Here is a 17,072-nt window from a genome sequence, read left to right as displayed (position 1 = left end):
GCGTGCATCTAAATTAGAGAAACCTCCCTATGTATTGTATCTAAAATGCTAACCTACTCCCCTACATACGAACAAGATATGGACATTTTCGTAATGAGCCATCCCCCCATACGGATTTTGTACAAAATGTAATGGCCCACTATTTTATGTATACTAGTAACATGACAATTTTAGAAGCAAATGCTTTGCAAAAATACTTGTTGAATTGCAAATGAACAAAAGTGTAAATTGTAGTGTACTTTCATTTGAGAAAACAAACCACCATGAAAAGCAACAAATAAAATGAATACTATATTAAAATAAACCAATCAATTCAATGTAATTTTTCAAAAAACAATCAACATTTCCCTTGTAAACTGATACAAATCGTAATCTCAAAACAAATGATACTAGCCACCTACTCAGTAGGCTTCCCACATGGGATATAAAGCACACGCAAAATGAATTGTTCTCTATATAACAAATAATGGCAGGTCAAGAGCAAGGGAAATATGTTGACCTAATCTAACATTATGGCAAGCCATCATGCAACCTAAGTGTAGGAAGCCCTAATCATGCCATCCACTTCACCATTGCATTATCACAGATTAGTTGAAAAATTGTTTGTGAGACCTGCATACATGTGTTGTTGTTGCCTCATGTGAATAATAAGGTGGGGGAAAAGCTTTTGTGCCTCTTTTACCAACGAGCTCGTCCGAACCCGCCCTAGGACTTTGCTCTCTTCCTTCTTTTAATCTTTTGGTGTGCCTTGCAACTTACAAGTATTGAAAGACTCATAATTCCTACTGCTAGCAGATATTATTTGACAAGAGATAAAGAAAGACGAGGATGAGAGAGAGAGAGAGAGAGAGAGAGAGAGAGAGAGAGAGAGAGAGAGAGAGAGAGAGAGAGAGAGAGAGAGAGAGAGAGAGAGACTTTGTGCGTGTGAGGGAAGGGATGGGCATCAAAAATTGATGTAGACCCATCCCCTCCCTCTTTTGAAGTTTCCCACATGGCTATGGCTCTTAAATTATAAGAATTTTTACTGCACCTTTCAAGAGTTCGCCTTTCTTCTATAGACGTGTTAAGTCTTGCTACTCGTCCAAGTGTCCGTGTATTGGCTTGGGTTCAAAGTGTTGCACATAATGTAGCTTCTTGCTAGGCTTCCACAAACAAGAAATTGGTGTAGAGTGTAAAAGCACAATTCACTTGCTAATTTCTATTCGAACGCATTTAATAGAATAGGTTATGAAGACATACAAGATGTTTTCTACATTGTCACATATGCTAAAGATTCATAGATACAGCCAAGTATCCACATATGCTACTCCCAATGGCCTCTTTTAGACTTACCCATGGCCAATGTCATGAGTTTGCAAAACCTCTAGTTTACAATCCAAGACTTCTGTTTACAAGAAATCCTATGCATATATCACATAAAATGAAAGTGATTACACCTAAAGTGTACCAGGGTGAAAGCATCTTAGTGTGTCGCGCTTTTTGTGCTAGTTAACATATGCCAACAAGCACATATTGTAAGCATAACACATGGATAGGACAGTCATTTTTTTTCAAGTGTGTGGGCCACCATCATGAACTATACAAAGTGTAATACTTGGAATTTGAAAAAATGAATCGTAATATTTTTAAAATCTCTAACAATTAAGCTCAGTCATTACATTGAGGTAGTGGTGTATTCATGAAGCATGGAGGGAAGCACAACGCATGGGCCACATGTCAGAGAGAGGGAGGAAAGCGATTGCGAGCTGCAAGCAGGTCTGTAGTCAGAGGCCAGCAGTCAGCCCAAGTGGAGGATAGCTTACCATTGGAGCCAGCCACCTCCGACAACAATCTTGACAGTACTCCACCGAGAAGGATGTCGAGGGGCAAAGGTTATATTGCTTCTTCTCCGCCCTGCAAAAGATTGAATGATTTTAATTCCCAAGGATCCCCAATGTCAAAGTACATGCGTGCAGGGAAGGGGAAGCAGGACTCAGGTACTCTATCTCTCTATCTCTCTCTCTCTCTCTCTCTCTTCAATAAGGGGGCCACATTTGGAAGTTGTAAATCAAGCAAAGCATGACACATTTCTCTAGCATGCCTCGACTACTAATCTGTTAGTGAATCCTCTCACCGAAGCATATGCTGCAATCAACACTGAGGACTATGCATTCAGCTTATATGCTTGTTTTTGCAGTAGCCCTTGGCTGCAATCTACTTGTGGATTCTCTCACACTGATCAGATGCTTGTGCATTTCCTTAGGCATTCAAGGTGTATGCTTAGATGATTGCATCTAAGGAGAGCCCGCACAATTTCCAGTGTATAAATTACTTGACAGCCCTATTCTAGTGGGGTTTTGTAAGGTTTTAATCTTATAATCCTGTGTGATGTGCAGGCCGATGGAAAGCTCCCAAGTTGAACATCCCACTGCAGGAAAAGTTTTTTGTAACAGCAGAAGAGTTTAATGTTGTCCATGACCTCTCCATGGACAGTGACGACCCCAAATTGGTGATGTGTGAGAAAATTACAAATTTGGAGTGGTTCAGTGTATTCAGAGAGGCAAAGGATCGCAACAAATATCACTTCAAATGCAGTAGCATTCGTGGTGACATGTACGACCAAGTACTTCAGCTGCACTACAGGGTGTACCAAAAGCCCCCCACCAGCATGGAAATTAATTCGGCTTTTGTGAAGGGTTTTGTAAAACAATTCAATCCAGTGGCAATTGCAAGTGGCTCAATCATGCAATTCAATTGGGCTGAGTTTGCTCTCCAGCATTTGCAGGACCTTCAAGAAAAAGGATACTACAGTGCCCATGTTGAAAAGTGGAGGGTGCATAATACCTACCCCTCAAGTCAAAAAACAGAGGAGGGCTCCACGGAAACAAAGGACGATTGCGATGGCCAAGTAGCTCCGATCGTTGTTTCTGCTACCAGGGCAACACCCCTCTCTATTAACAGCTCTCACAAAGTGACATCAAGCCTATCATATTTCGGGCTCTCTGTTTTGCAACACATCATGAGTGAAAATGACCATCTCAGAAATCGACTGGAGGATGCTAAATAGTAGCTCAAGAATGCGGGTCAAGAGCTTGAAGCTCCGAGGGTTCTGAAAGCAAGCCATGATATGGTCAGTCCTGTAGTACTTGCTATGAGATAAGATTCATGATGCTGAGAATGAAATGCGGTGTTTAGGCCTCACTGATAGTGTGGATGCAAGGAGAGAAATAGAGCTCAAGGTAAAGATCGAGACACAGGATGGTTTGGGGTTTCCTCACAGTGAGGACACCCCCACTGCTGTTGATATTGACATAACATGTCTTCCTGTAAGTGCCGATGGTTTTTGTGATTGAACCTTATGTTTTGAATATGTGCACAACTATCTTATGTACTTACCATGCCTCTGTTTTTATTGGTTTGTAGATTAATGTGGAGGTGCAGGAAGCGAAAGTGCACGCTTGCGATAGTCAATTGCACTTGTTCATGCAAATAAGTAGGATGATACAAGGCTCCTTCATCCCCACTACCCTATGCAAGATAGACATGGACACTTTTACAGAGTTTATAGCAGGGGTACACGATGGGACAACAAGAAACGTGTGTACTGGCTGTGGTCTGCCACTAGAAATACACGAAATCAGTGCAATGGTCCAAATTCCATGTGAGCATACCAATCACCTAATCTGCTTTGTTGCTGCATGCTCCTTGGGGACCGAATGTAGAGCTTCCACCTGCCAGCAGAGGAAACTAGCTAAATGGTGTGGCAAGGTCACAGGACAAGGACCTCCAATCACACAGAGTTCTAGTAAGATAATGTTAAGGAGAAGTTATCCAGCCTTGATTCCTACTCTAGCCCTGTGTATGCTAGTTAGCATAGAAGGTATGCTAGTTAGCTTAGTGGGTATGGTGTCTAGCATATTGTGTGTCGTAGTTGTCAAACCTAGTTATGCTAGTTAGCATAGAGAGTATGCAAGTTAGCTTAGTGGGTATGGTATCTAGCATATTGTGCATGGTAGTTGTCAAACCTAGTTATGCTAGTTAGCATACTATGAGATATAGCTAGCATACATTGTCATGGTGGTAAGCATACTATGTATGCTAGTTAGCACAGATAGTTATCCTAGCTAGCATATTGTGAATACTAGTTGGCATTTTTTGTTTGCTAGTTAGCATATTGTGTATGCTAATAAGCATACCTTCTATGCTAGTTAACAAACTATGCATGCTAACTAGCATAGAGAGTTTCCCAGTTAGACACAAATTATGCTAATTAGCATACCATGTATGTTAGTTAGCATTGTGAATACTAGTTGGCATTTTTTGTATGCTAGCTAGCCTACTGTGTATGCTAATAAGCATACCTTCTATGCTAGTTAACAAACTATGCATGCTAACTAGCATAGAGAGTTTCTCAGTTAGACACAAAGTATGCTAATTAGCACACAAAGTATGCCAACTAACATACAAGATATGCTAATTAGCATAAATAATATGTTAATTAACATACTTTTTATGCTAATTAGAATACTGTATGATAGCTAGCATGCAAGTATGCTTATTAGGAACAGGGTATGCTAATTAGTATGCATAAGCATACCTTTTCTTATAGTTATCATACTTGCATGCTAGTCATCATACAAAATGTTCTAATTAGCATACCTTGTTATCTAGTTAGCACACATGGCTAAACATAATGTTCTGATTAGCATAAAAAGTATGCTAATTAGCATATTATACATGCTAATTAGCATACCTTGTTAGCCATGTGTGCTAGCTATCTAACAAGGTATGCTAATTACCATATTATACATGCTAACTATCATACCTCTTATGTTAACTAGAACATTTAGTATGATGGATGGCATGCAAGTATGATAACTATAAAAAAAGATATGATAATTAGCATACTCAGTATGCTAGCTAGCATTTGGTGCATGCTAACAAGCATTCAAAGTTTAGTAGAATACCTTCTTTGCTAGCTAGCAAAATGTGTATGCTTGTTAGCATACCTCTATGCTAGTTAGCATACATTTTGAGCTAGCTAGAATAATTTGTATTATAGTTAGCATACCTCTTTACTAGTTATCGTAATATGTATTTTAATTAGCATGCACAATATGCTAGCCAACAAAAATGGTATACTAATTATCAGAGACGTTATGTTTATTAGCATAACTTATCCTCTAGTTAGCATACCATCTATGCTAGCATACATTGTATGCTAATTAGCACACCATCAATCATAAGCATACCATTAACATACACACAATTTTGTCTATTAACATTTTATATATGCTAATTAGCATACATTCTCTGCTTGTTAGCATACAGACTATATTCACACTTCCTTGTTAGCATATTTTGTATGCTAGTTAGCATATTAATCATGGTGGTTAGCACACTTTGTATACTAGTTAGCATAGTTAGCATAGACAATATGAATGTCTACAGGATATAGATGCCTACCATACATGGAATGCTACTTGGCACATTATGCATACAAGCAATCATAACGGTATCGATGAAAATTAACAGGTGAATGGAATACACAGGTATCAATGATGCAGGATATGAACCTGACAAGACACTTGTCAATCAAAGGAAAGAAGAGAAGCTCTGCAATGATGAATTTGATGAGTTGGATAGACATCATGAAAGGGTAGATGTAATGCCACAACATGCGACAGCGCACAAGGCTGCTGTAGATGGTAAAGAAACAGATGATGATGATGAAGATTTTATCATGATTACTCATCCCAAACCCAATCCCCCTTTAAATGATCAAACGAGCGTCTCAAAGAGAAAGGTTTCAGTACTGACAGTGGGTTGATTCCGCAAGACGCCGGTGATGACAGCCCCCTACAGGGTTTTGTAAACAAAGTGAAATTAAAGAGAAAAGGTGGCTTGGAACACATTCTGGAAGAACCTGGGGACGAGAAATGTGCTGCCCCTCCGAGCACCCTGGATGACATAAACAAACACAGCAGAGGTGAAAAGAAAGCCATTCGCTCACGTGCTTGCAATAAATTATGTGAATCTGTTCCCTATTGTGTCCAAGTTATGTAGTGTTAGCAAGCTCCACACCCTGTGGCATGTATCTCTCTAGATATTTGTAATGGAAAAACTCTTTTCAATATTATTTTACTGTGCAACAGTTCAATAGTTTTTGCTTGTCCTTTATGATGTCTTTATTCGATACCATTTCTGTGTCACTGGGCAAGAGAATTGCAGCTAGTTGCCCTGCATGATTTGAATTATGCCATTGCATGCAAAACCATACGAAAGCGGAATATTGCCAAGGCTAGATAGCTACAAAAAGAAAAAGCCGAGATTGAGAAGCGCCTGGCTAGCTATCTTAAACGCTTAACGAAAGTAAATGAGTACTTCAGTTATGTTCATCCCTCGGGGGAAGTTATTTTTGCTGAGTGGTATGCACTGCCAGACCCAATATGCATGCCAAAGCCATTTCAACACAAGGGGTGCGCTTTGGTTCTTGATTTAAATGGCCTGCTTGTTGAAGTTGTAGAGCCAATGCACGGTGATATTCCCTCGAAACATGCAAGGGAAATGATAAAGTACAATGTGAAAGATAGGAGGTTGGTATTTTGTCACAAATATAGCCACAAATTGTTGGATTGGTGCCTCCATTTTTTCCATGTGTATATATGGAGCACCAGTATGGAACCTAAAGTGAATGAAATATTAGAAACATTATTCAAAGAGCAGTTTGATAAGCTGAGAGGTGTTTTTACACAGGGTCATTGTACTAGTCAGCCTTGGAGATAAATGGTAAGCATGTATTCTTAAAGGATTTGATATTTTTTTGGAAGAACTGGAACTTTGGGCCCCAAAATAGTCTAATTATTGACGATAGTATGTACAAAGTGTGCTAGAACCCTAAAGGAAGTTGTCTTGTTACTCCTAGGATAGAGGACCATACCAAAGAACAACGACAAAACTTCTTGATAGATACTTTGAGCAGCTGGCTATTGGGCCTATGGCTGCAATCAGAGGATCATGCAGCGTATACAACTGAAAATGCGTTTGATACTGCCCCATATTTTTTTCACATCAAGTGATCAGGAAGCTGGAATAAAAAATACACCGGCGCAACGAGGCCCAATGTAATGAAGCCATGTGTAGGAGACAAAGGGAGGCTGATGAAGAAGCTGAAAGACATAAGAGAGAGAGGCTATAGAGGGAAAAATTAGAGAAGCAACAACAACAAGAAGAAGAAAGAGAGTTACAAGAGCCAAAAGCTCAGCAAGAAGAAGAATTCCAGCGAGACCCAAAAGCTCAGCAAACAAAGAAGCAAACGGATACTGGGCAAAAGCGAGTGTACATGCGCGCTAAACCACGATCTTATCCAGAGTAGGAGGCTCTCTGCAGTTTTGTAGCATTATGAGGGAAATTTGTAAATTGCCTTTCCAATGTTTGTAACTATTCCAAAATTCACTTCAGATAGTAATGATTAGATCCTGTACTATTCTTGTTTTAAAGACAATACTATGTGTACTATTGGCGTCTTGAAAACATTGAATTTGTATACATTCTCATTGGAAATCAGCAAAGGTATGCTAATTAGCATAACATTTATGCTAGTTAGCAGACTGTTTATGCTAACATAGCCAAAACAATATGCTAATTAGCATACCATGTATGCTAATTAGCATACTCATAGTAGCTAATTAGAATACATTCTAATTAACATACTGAGCATTTTTGTTTGTGCTAACTTCCACTCATAGCATACCATAGTATGCTAATTAGCATACACAATATACAGAAACTGCCATGTTTTCTCCTTGAAACCAGCAATGGTATGCTAATCATCATATTGTCTATGCAAGCTGGCATAAACAATATGCTAATTAGCATGATTGGTATGCTAATTAGCATTCCTCCAATTAGCATACTGTGGATTTTTGTTTTTGCTAACTTCCACTCACAACATAGTATGCTAATTAGCATACACAATATATAGAAATTTTCCATCCCTTCTTGAAAGTAGCATACAGTATGCTAATTAGCATACATGATATGCTTATTGGCATACACAGTATACAGAGAGCTGTTATCTCTTCTCCTTGAAACCAGCAAACCTATGATAATTAGCATGCTGTTAATGGTGTAAACTATGCTAATTAGCATACCCACAGAATGTGAATTCCACTCACAACATACTATACTAATCAACATACATAGTGTATAGAAAGCTGCCATCTCTTCTCCTTGAAAACCAGCAAAGTTATGCTAACTAGCATATATAAGTTTATGCTAATCAACATAAACAGTATGCTAATTAGCATTAGCATACACAGTATACAAGAATCTGCCATTTCTTCTCCTTGAAAACCAGCAAAAGATATGCTAATTAGAACATTTTGTATGCTAACTAGCATTAATAGTATGCTAATTAGCATACCCACAGAACACAATTAGAACACAATGAGACAGGTTGTACAAATGATCTCTCTTAAATTGAGACCCCTCTGTGATAGACACCAAAGCCATGTATACACAAAGCACACAAGAGACACAAGAGACAAAAGATGCCCAAGTTTTTGATAAAACTGCATTATAACCGAGCAAGAAGTATATTGAAGATGCAGTGATTACAACTTAAAAGCTGAAGGGTATGCTATTATAGATTGCTTCATAGATTTTTGGGTTGATTGTGTACACCTGCCGTCTCCTTGGGATGTGATCCATGGGTATTTTGATACATCGTACCAGATGTGAAAGTACGTGGACGATGGGCTGCTTGTGGTCTAGCTTGAAGGTGTATGCATCCAATTGCTTGTAATATAGACCTTGCACAACATATGAGCCTCTATCAATTGCATTGCCCCACTCATTTAGGTACCCCTTCTCCACCTTCTCCTTTGCATCTGGATTTATAGAAAATGTCTCGCCAGCACATAGAGTGCTACTCAACACATCATGATGACCTTCGTATGTAAAGTCATCGTAGGTGGCTGCTTCATCTTCTGAATCGGACACAGCCTCATCAGGTAATGATAGTAGAGTATGATAATCCGAAGGCTACACGTGAGCTTTATTGACAAAGCGATTCCATCTTCCGTGCATGCATGCATCACAGAAGCATGCCAAGGTTCTTGTTGCAAGGGCACTTGGATCCCAAGGTTGTGGCCACGAAAAGCATGCAGAGAGCGAGTTTTTGCCACAGTGACACAATTCCACTTTACCTCCCTGTTCACTTCCCCCTCTTTAACCTCCCAGAACACACAGGCACATTCCCTTTCTTTTGAAGGATAGTGTGAAGGTGCCCCCTGCAGGTTGGCTTGGCAATAAGCAACCACATCAGCTGCACACCGCAAAATAGCTCCATTAGGTTTTAGCTATTCATGGGTCAAGGTTCTTTTCACAACTGCTCTTGCACCATCATGCTCTCTCTTTCCATGCCCTGATCCAAAGAAGAACCAACTCATCCCCATCTCTGTGAGTCCACCATATCTTGCAACGAATTAAAAAGGCCTAGCTCCCTTGAACTGTGAGTCCGTACCATCAGACCACACCCAATTTTTCTTAGGAGTGACACCCTCTTGTTGTAACTAGTCACGGTGTAGCATGAAGCAGTGTTGCACGAACAATGTGTCATGCACCTTGTCATCTGATATGAAGAAGTGGATGGTTTTGACTACCTCCCCTACTCTACGGTAGTATGTTATGTGTACAAAAGTGGTTACTTGACTAGAGTGCCAGTGCATTGACTGAATCTCATTTTGTTCCTCGAAGGCATAATTCTCTGCAAAATCAACAACTGACACGACGACATTCTCCGGAAACCAAAGAAGGCAATCCTTGAATTGTTGTCCTTGCCATCGAGCCACATAGTTATGAGTGATAAAGAGCTCCAACTTGGTCTTCAAGAGTTGAAGAAACTCCCAGCACTGCATTTCTTTGTGCAAAAGATCTTTTCTTTTGTTACTATTTCCATGCTTGTCTTGAGCTTGTACATATGCAAATACTTTCACATTAATACTATTACCTGGCTTTGCTATCTCCAAGCAGCATAATTCCAACGTATTCACTCCACATGTCAAACACTCTCCCATCAGGAATTCCCTTCTATGGAAAATTGCATTTGTAGGCTTTGGATAGAGAACAGACTCCCACATATGTGTGACACCTTTGAAAGTGTGATGTGAAGCCAAGCAACTCTTGCTAATGTTCTCACTTGGGGCATAGATACCGCATATACAGTCACAACTTGCTCTATGCAGCCCAAAAGCATGAGAGCGCATGTGGTTCATTGTGTCCTTCAAAAAAGACATTTGCACATGGTATTCGCAACAACATGTGTATCTATCCTTCAGCCGCCTACAAAAGAATGGATTCAACATCTCAAACATTCTCATGCCAATCTTGCAATCTGGATGTTTTTCCATGAATCTACGAAAGAACTCAACGTGGAACATCCAAATGATGATCATTATTTAGATTGCTAGCTAGGACATCCAACAATTTCATGAAAATAAATCATAGTGACAATCAACATCCTAATGTGCATGCAACAATGTACTAGCATAAAGAGTGTTAGCTAGCATATATCTTGTGTTTACCAGGTAACTCTGTATACTAGGTAGAGCACATGGCATGCTAACTAGCACAGACCATATGCCAACTAGCATACTCATTAGGACACCCATAATGATGTTGAGCATAGTAGGTGTTAACTAGCAAAAATTATGTTAATTAGCATACATTTTGTGATGACTAGCTAGCTCTCTATGCTAGGTATAACACACGGCATGCTAGCTAGCATACTCCATATGCTAACTAGCATACCCAGCCTAGCTGCTAGTTCTAACTAGCATACCCAGCCCAGCTTCTAGTCCTAACTAGCATACTCCATATTCTAACTAGCATACTAGGTATGTTAACTAGCATACCAAGCATGTTAATTAGCATACATATTGTGTTAACAAACTAGCTTTGTATGCTATTTAGGACCCAAGGCATGCTAACTAGCAGAGTCCATATGCTAACTAGCACAATCTATATGCTAACGAGCATCCTCCATATGTTAGCTATCATACTCACTATGCTAACTAGTATATGCATTAGGACACCCATCATGCTATTGAGCATACTAGGTGCTAACTAGCATAAATGATGTTAATTAGCATACATCTTATGCTGACTAGCTAACTTTATATGCTAGGTAGAACACAAGGCATGCTAACTAGCATACTCCTTATGCCAACCAGCATACTCTATATGCTTACTACCATACCTAGCCCAACTTCTAGTTATAGCTAACTAGCATAACCGTTGTCTTAAATAGCATACCCATCATGCTAGTGAGCATATTAGGTGTTAACTAGCATAAGTGGTGTTAACTTGCATACCTTTTGTGTTGACCAACTAACTCTGCATGCTATTTAGAACTGAAGGCCTGCTAACTAGCATAATCACTTTCTATTAGACAACATACTTATCATGCAATTGAGCATACTAGGTTTGTAACTAGCATACTAGGTTTGTTAACTAGTATACCAGGTATGTTAATTAGCATACATATTGTCTTAACCAACTAGCTCTGTATGCTATTTAGAACCCAAGACATGCTAACTATCATACTCCATATGCTAACTAGCATAGTCAATATACTAACCAACACAGTCCATATGCTAACTAGCAAAATTCTATAGATCAGTATGCTTTTAATCAGCATATACAAGTTACTAAGCACTAGAGATACAATGCATAAAATGCATAAGTTATGGTACAAGTATTTTATTGATCACCTAAGGCTCGTCTAGGAGGTGCATTGGGTGTTCTATGTACCTATTCCTCCCCATCCTCTTTCGACAAACATCCTTCTTGTTTGGTGAAACACGAGTCTACACTTTCCAAAATGCGTAGACCAATTCCTTAATTTCATATGTGATAGGGCTATGACAGTGTTGCTTGTGACATGCAACCAATGAAAACAATCGACCATCAACATTGGGCTTCGCCTGTCGTGATCTCGCCTTGTGTAAGGTGCAATGATTGACATTTAGGACCCTGGCAATTTTTGCAATAGGCATGTTTTCATTTGAATTCAACATCATTTGCAATGCTGCATTCTTCAAAAACAACTCCTCATTGGAACCTGGCTGCTTGACGGTAGCCAGTGTGCTGCGGACATTGGAGACAATTGCGGTCTGTACAGCAGCCTCCTCTTGGAAAGACTCATCATGGATCACCTGAACATGCGGATGCTCAGCAACAAGATTCTAGATTTCCCACTTTGCTTCTGTACTAAAACCTTCAGTCCTACTCTTGAAAGCTCTCACAATCTTGGAGGAGATTTTCTTTTTCTCCTCATCGTTGAGGGCATGATATTTTCGCTCAAATTTCATTTGTTTCTGCTCCCGTTTTTTTCTCTTTCTTACTCTCACATATTCCCTGATTACAGAAAGAGCTGAATCTTAGGAGTTGTAATTCATTGCCTATAGTGGCTATCTTCTGATTTTTCCTAAGAACTGTAGACGTGCATACTATGTTACTTACTTAAAATCACTTAAATGTATAGCTGTCAACATTTGATGTTGTAATACACACATACTATGAACAAATGCCCTCACAAAACTATAGATGTGACAAACAAAACCAATGACTTCATTTGGAGTGCAGGGTGGGCTACACATAAGATTTGCCTACCATCAGATTACAGTACGGCTCCATTTCCAGCATTGGAGCTAGTGGCAATAATGTTGGCTGCTGGTTCTCCATTTTTGTAGGTCTATGTCAGAACAAGAGAAAGAGCTCAGCTTTGACAACTAATCTCTCAGGCAGGATTCCCGATTCAAGGAACGAACAAGAGAGAGAGCAAGAATCAGCAAACCCCCTTCTAATCTGAGAGAGAGAGAGAGAGAGAGCAAGACTCAGCAAACCGCCTGCTAGTCTGAGAGAGAGAGAGAGAGAGAGAGAGAGAGAGAGAGAGAGAGAGAGAGAGAGAGAGAGAGAGAGAGAGAGAGAGAGAGAGAGAAAGAGAGACTCCCCACGTCGTCTTCAGTCTGAAAACAGAAGCACATTAAGAGGGAAAATAAATTTTTAATGGAACATTTGAAATTCAAAGGACTTGCCCATCCGTTTGAACATTTGAAATTCAAAGGACTTGCCCATCCATTTTCAGTATATGCTAACAAGCACAAGTAACTAGCACTGTCCAGGACAACATATTCAGTGACACGTTAACATGCTTCTACCCACCAAGAAAATGTTGAATCTTGACATGCATGACTAAGAATTCCATCGTTGCATAGAACTTCCAAAAATCAACATACAGACATTTGACATAAAACTTCTAGAAAAATAATTTACAAACACTATGTAATAATTGAAAAGAGCTGGAAAAAATGGATCTGCTGATGTGTCTTTGACATATCAACCATAGTCATCTAGAACAAGAACAAGATCAACAAGGATAATGGAGACTAAAACGACTTGCTCATTTCAATAGAACGGTTTCAAAATGGCTTTATATAGGTATATTGTGTATAAAACATTTGAACCCCCCAAAGAATGGAAAATAAAGAAAAGAGAAATGGGGGACGAGTTCTGATCTGATAGGCTCCAAAGCGAAGTCTCCTTGTAATTATGATATCAAGCGGGACATGAATCATATCAATGCATCGATATAGATCACTCGCCTAACCCATGATTGAAAACGATTGAAGTGCCTGTGAGCATGGAGTGAATGATGGGTGAAGGATTGAGCACATTCCCAAATACAACTAATAAAACTGTAGTAAAACAACATCCAATACTAAACAAGTACAATTTCGCCTCTTAATTTGTTGCTGCATGGATTCTTATAAACCAAAATATTTCAAGAATCTAATAGAAATTATCCCTACATGTTACAAAAAGAGAAATTCATTCTGCATTTAAATTTCTAACCTTGCTTTGGTTTGAAGCCAAAGATGAAATTTGCTATCTTTCTTGTTCTAGCTGCTGGTGGAGCAAGCAATGCCATCTTCATTGGCTTCACTTCATATTGGAATTCCCCTTTGAGTTCGGATTCTCATTTTCTTATGCACAGAGGCATGGGTAGCCATCGCTAGATGCTCAAGGAATAGCTATGAAGCATCTTGTCAAGACAAATCAAAGAAGTTGGGACTCTGTAGTCAGTAGGATGTCCAAATATGTCATAGGCCTTTATAAACCAGAATGCATAACAATGCTAAAAGACATGCCCATGTTAAATCATATGAAAGATCCCCAACTTGGATTCACATTCGTTATAATCTCCAATAAAGAACATCAAGAAGAAAGTTGAAGTGCTGAGTTACCGGCCCTAGAAAACAGAGACAGGCGGAGAAGACTGGCTAATTCTTAGAAGCTCGCAAACGGTACTGTGTGGAGTGCTACAGTTGGTGGGGCGAGTAAGTTGGAATTTGATGAATTGGAAGCTTGACAAAAGCGATTATTTTTTGCTAATACTGCAAAATTCCTCCTCGACACCTTATTCATTGTCTCTTCTGTGTGATGCCTGATCTACATGCTCCTTTAGTCCTTTCATTTCTATGTCTGCGTTCACCTTTGCCTCTAATTGTTTGATGCACATAAGCTCCAAATTAGCTGAAGGATGCTTAATTACACCAAAGCAATATGGTCAAATGAGGTTTGATGAATGCTATGGGGAGTTTGAAACTACAGCAGTGCCTTCTTGCTTGCCTGACAGTCTTTTGATTTGTTATGATCTAATGTGACACATACAGTTGTACAATGCTGATGGAAATTGAGCTGTGAGGAAGTCTCATGAAGCCTTGCAATAGCCCCTTGTGAAATCCCATACAAGAATTTAGAAAACGTGGTACTTCCCTTGTTGTCCTTCTTTGCCTGGGCTCCTCCCCCTCTTTGCCTCGACATAGGACAAAAGCATAATGTTACGCATAAAAAATAAGTACATCAAAGCCAGGATGCCCTACCAAAAAAAAATCTTGAAGTTACAAATCCACTTGAACCGAATTCAAGAATTAGATGAAAACAAAATGCACAAGGAAGCTGCATGCTAGTGCAATATCATGTGATTGCAAGATACTTTGTTTCACCTTGTACTTCTTTAGCAGACACAATAAATTGAATACATCAACATACCTTCAGTAGCATCTAGCATGTGAAGTTGGTAGCTAGCCTGATAGAAACACAAGAAGACATAAATGAAGCAGATGTTCTCCACTCGGTAGAAGAATGATCAACAGTGACGGTCGAGATCGTGCAATTTTGATCCCTCATTGAACACCCGAACACCAATGAAGACCAGCTAAGATTAGGCATTAGCAATGCAGGCTTTCCATCACCAGCGTCTCCCCACTCAAAACATATGATACTTGTATGAACCTCTCCTACCATAGCTACAACAACAGTGATGAAGATATTTCTGAGTGAAGAAGCACGCGTGCATGTATAGAAGATGTAGAACCAAACAAGCTATCTGCTTCAAGCAGTAGAAGAACAACAAAACTGACATAATAGAAGCCCTAAAATGAAAATCAAAACTTTAAGGAAAAGAGATGTGACCCGTCTCATCTAGTCTCAGAGCAGGAGGGAATAGCTTCCACCAAAACCAACACGATGAGGGGAAAAAACATCGATACATTGGTGTCCACTCTTCTTCAAGGAAGTCTCGGGAGAACTCACCAAATTTTTCACAAGTGTAGCAAGCATTTCCACCTCCACCTCTGCCTCTACCACCATCGCATGAGCTATAACCTCCACCACCACTTCTCTCTCTCTCTCTCTCTCTCTCTCTCTCTCTCTCTCTCTCTCTCTCTCTCTCTCTCTCTCTCTCTCTCTCTCTCTCTCTCTCTCTCATGGTAAGAGTAGAGGTGGGAAAAATGAGCAATAAGTGTCATGCATGCCTGCTCTACATACTCACGTGCTTGCACACACATTTTCTGTTCTGTAAGTGCGCACTTATATTTTATCACAAATTAACGCACAAAGACAAAAGGAACCACAACCTCCCTTCTTATACACAACAAAAATCAAAGAAAACAATCGTCCATCACACAATCTCTCTCTCTCTCTCTCTCTCTCTCTCTCTCTCTCTCTCTCTCTCTCTTACATACACACACACACACACACATCGAGCTGTTACAAGGAATAGTGCAATTTCTCATAGAGAATCAATGCCGGCCCTTCAACCACCCCTTTCCACCAAGCCGTCCTTCCTCTGCTAATTGGTAGCTGGCAATCCCATGCCTTGCTACTCTCGATGTTCCTGATCTACCTGTCTCTACTTGTGTGTGCTTGCCTTGCCAAAAACCTAGTTTCATTTGCAACACAAAATATGCGAGGGAAAGAGTTTAAAAGATCTATGCAATGAGTTTTTAACTCAAGACTTGCTTTTAAGAGCCCCCGTCCCACCCGAGGGCTGGGTAATCACGACTTTTCATGTCCCCTAGCTAAGACTTTTTGGAAAAGCGCAATACAAGTTATCAACTACAGCCATTTTACCAATTTTTTTCTCAATTTTGGCATTCTTTTTTCCAACCACCTTCTAACGTAGAGGGAGGGATCTCTACTCGAGATAGTTATCCACATTTGTGCATTGAAGAGAGAGAGCAAGAGAGCTCTATGTGAATTCTTGCAGTGTAACTGGAGAGAGCTCTATACAGTCCTTCATCGTTTTCACAAAGAGAGAGAGAGAGAGAGAGAGAGAGAGAGAGAGAGAGAGAGAGAGAGAGAGAGAGAGAGAGAGAGAGAGAGAGAGAGAGAGAGAGAGAGAGAGAGAGAGAGACGGGCACATGTCTCCATGTAAAATACTATGGAGAAAAAGGCATTGCTTTCCATCATCCCAACTATCATAATCACGGCAGAGCAAGCTAAGGAAAATTGTGAGACAATGCTCTCGCCTTCGATGGAAACTAAAGATAACGATTCCATCGAGCTCACCTACAAGCATGTTGCATCTTGCACAACATGCTGATAGATCTAGAAATGGAGCAAGAGGTCAAGGTGTGTCAATGACCCACGTCTCGACAATACAGCCTTCACGGACATGTTTGAGAGGTGCTTCAAGAGATGGCAAAGAAGGAACCATATCAGATTTCTTATGGAGTGTTGTGTTT

Source organism: Adiantum capillus-veneris, chromosome 20 (genome assembly GCF_014529385.1).
Source record: "Adiantum capillus-veneris isolate H3 chromosome 20, ASM1452938v2, whole genome shotgun sequence".
In the NCBI taxonomy this organism is placed as follows: Eukaryota; Viridiplantae; Streptophyta; class Polypodiopsida; order Polypodiales; family Pteridaceae; genus Adiantum; species Adiantum capillus-veneris.
This window is presented reverse-complemented; position numbering follows the sequence as displayed.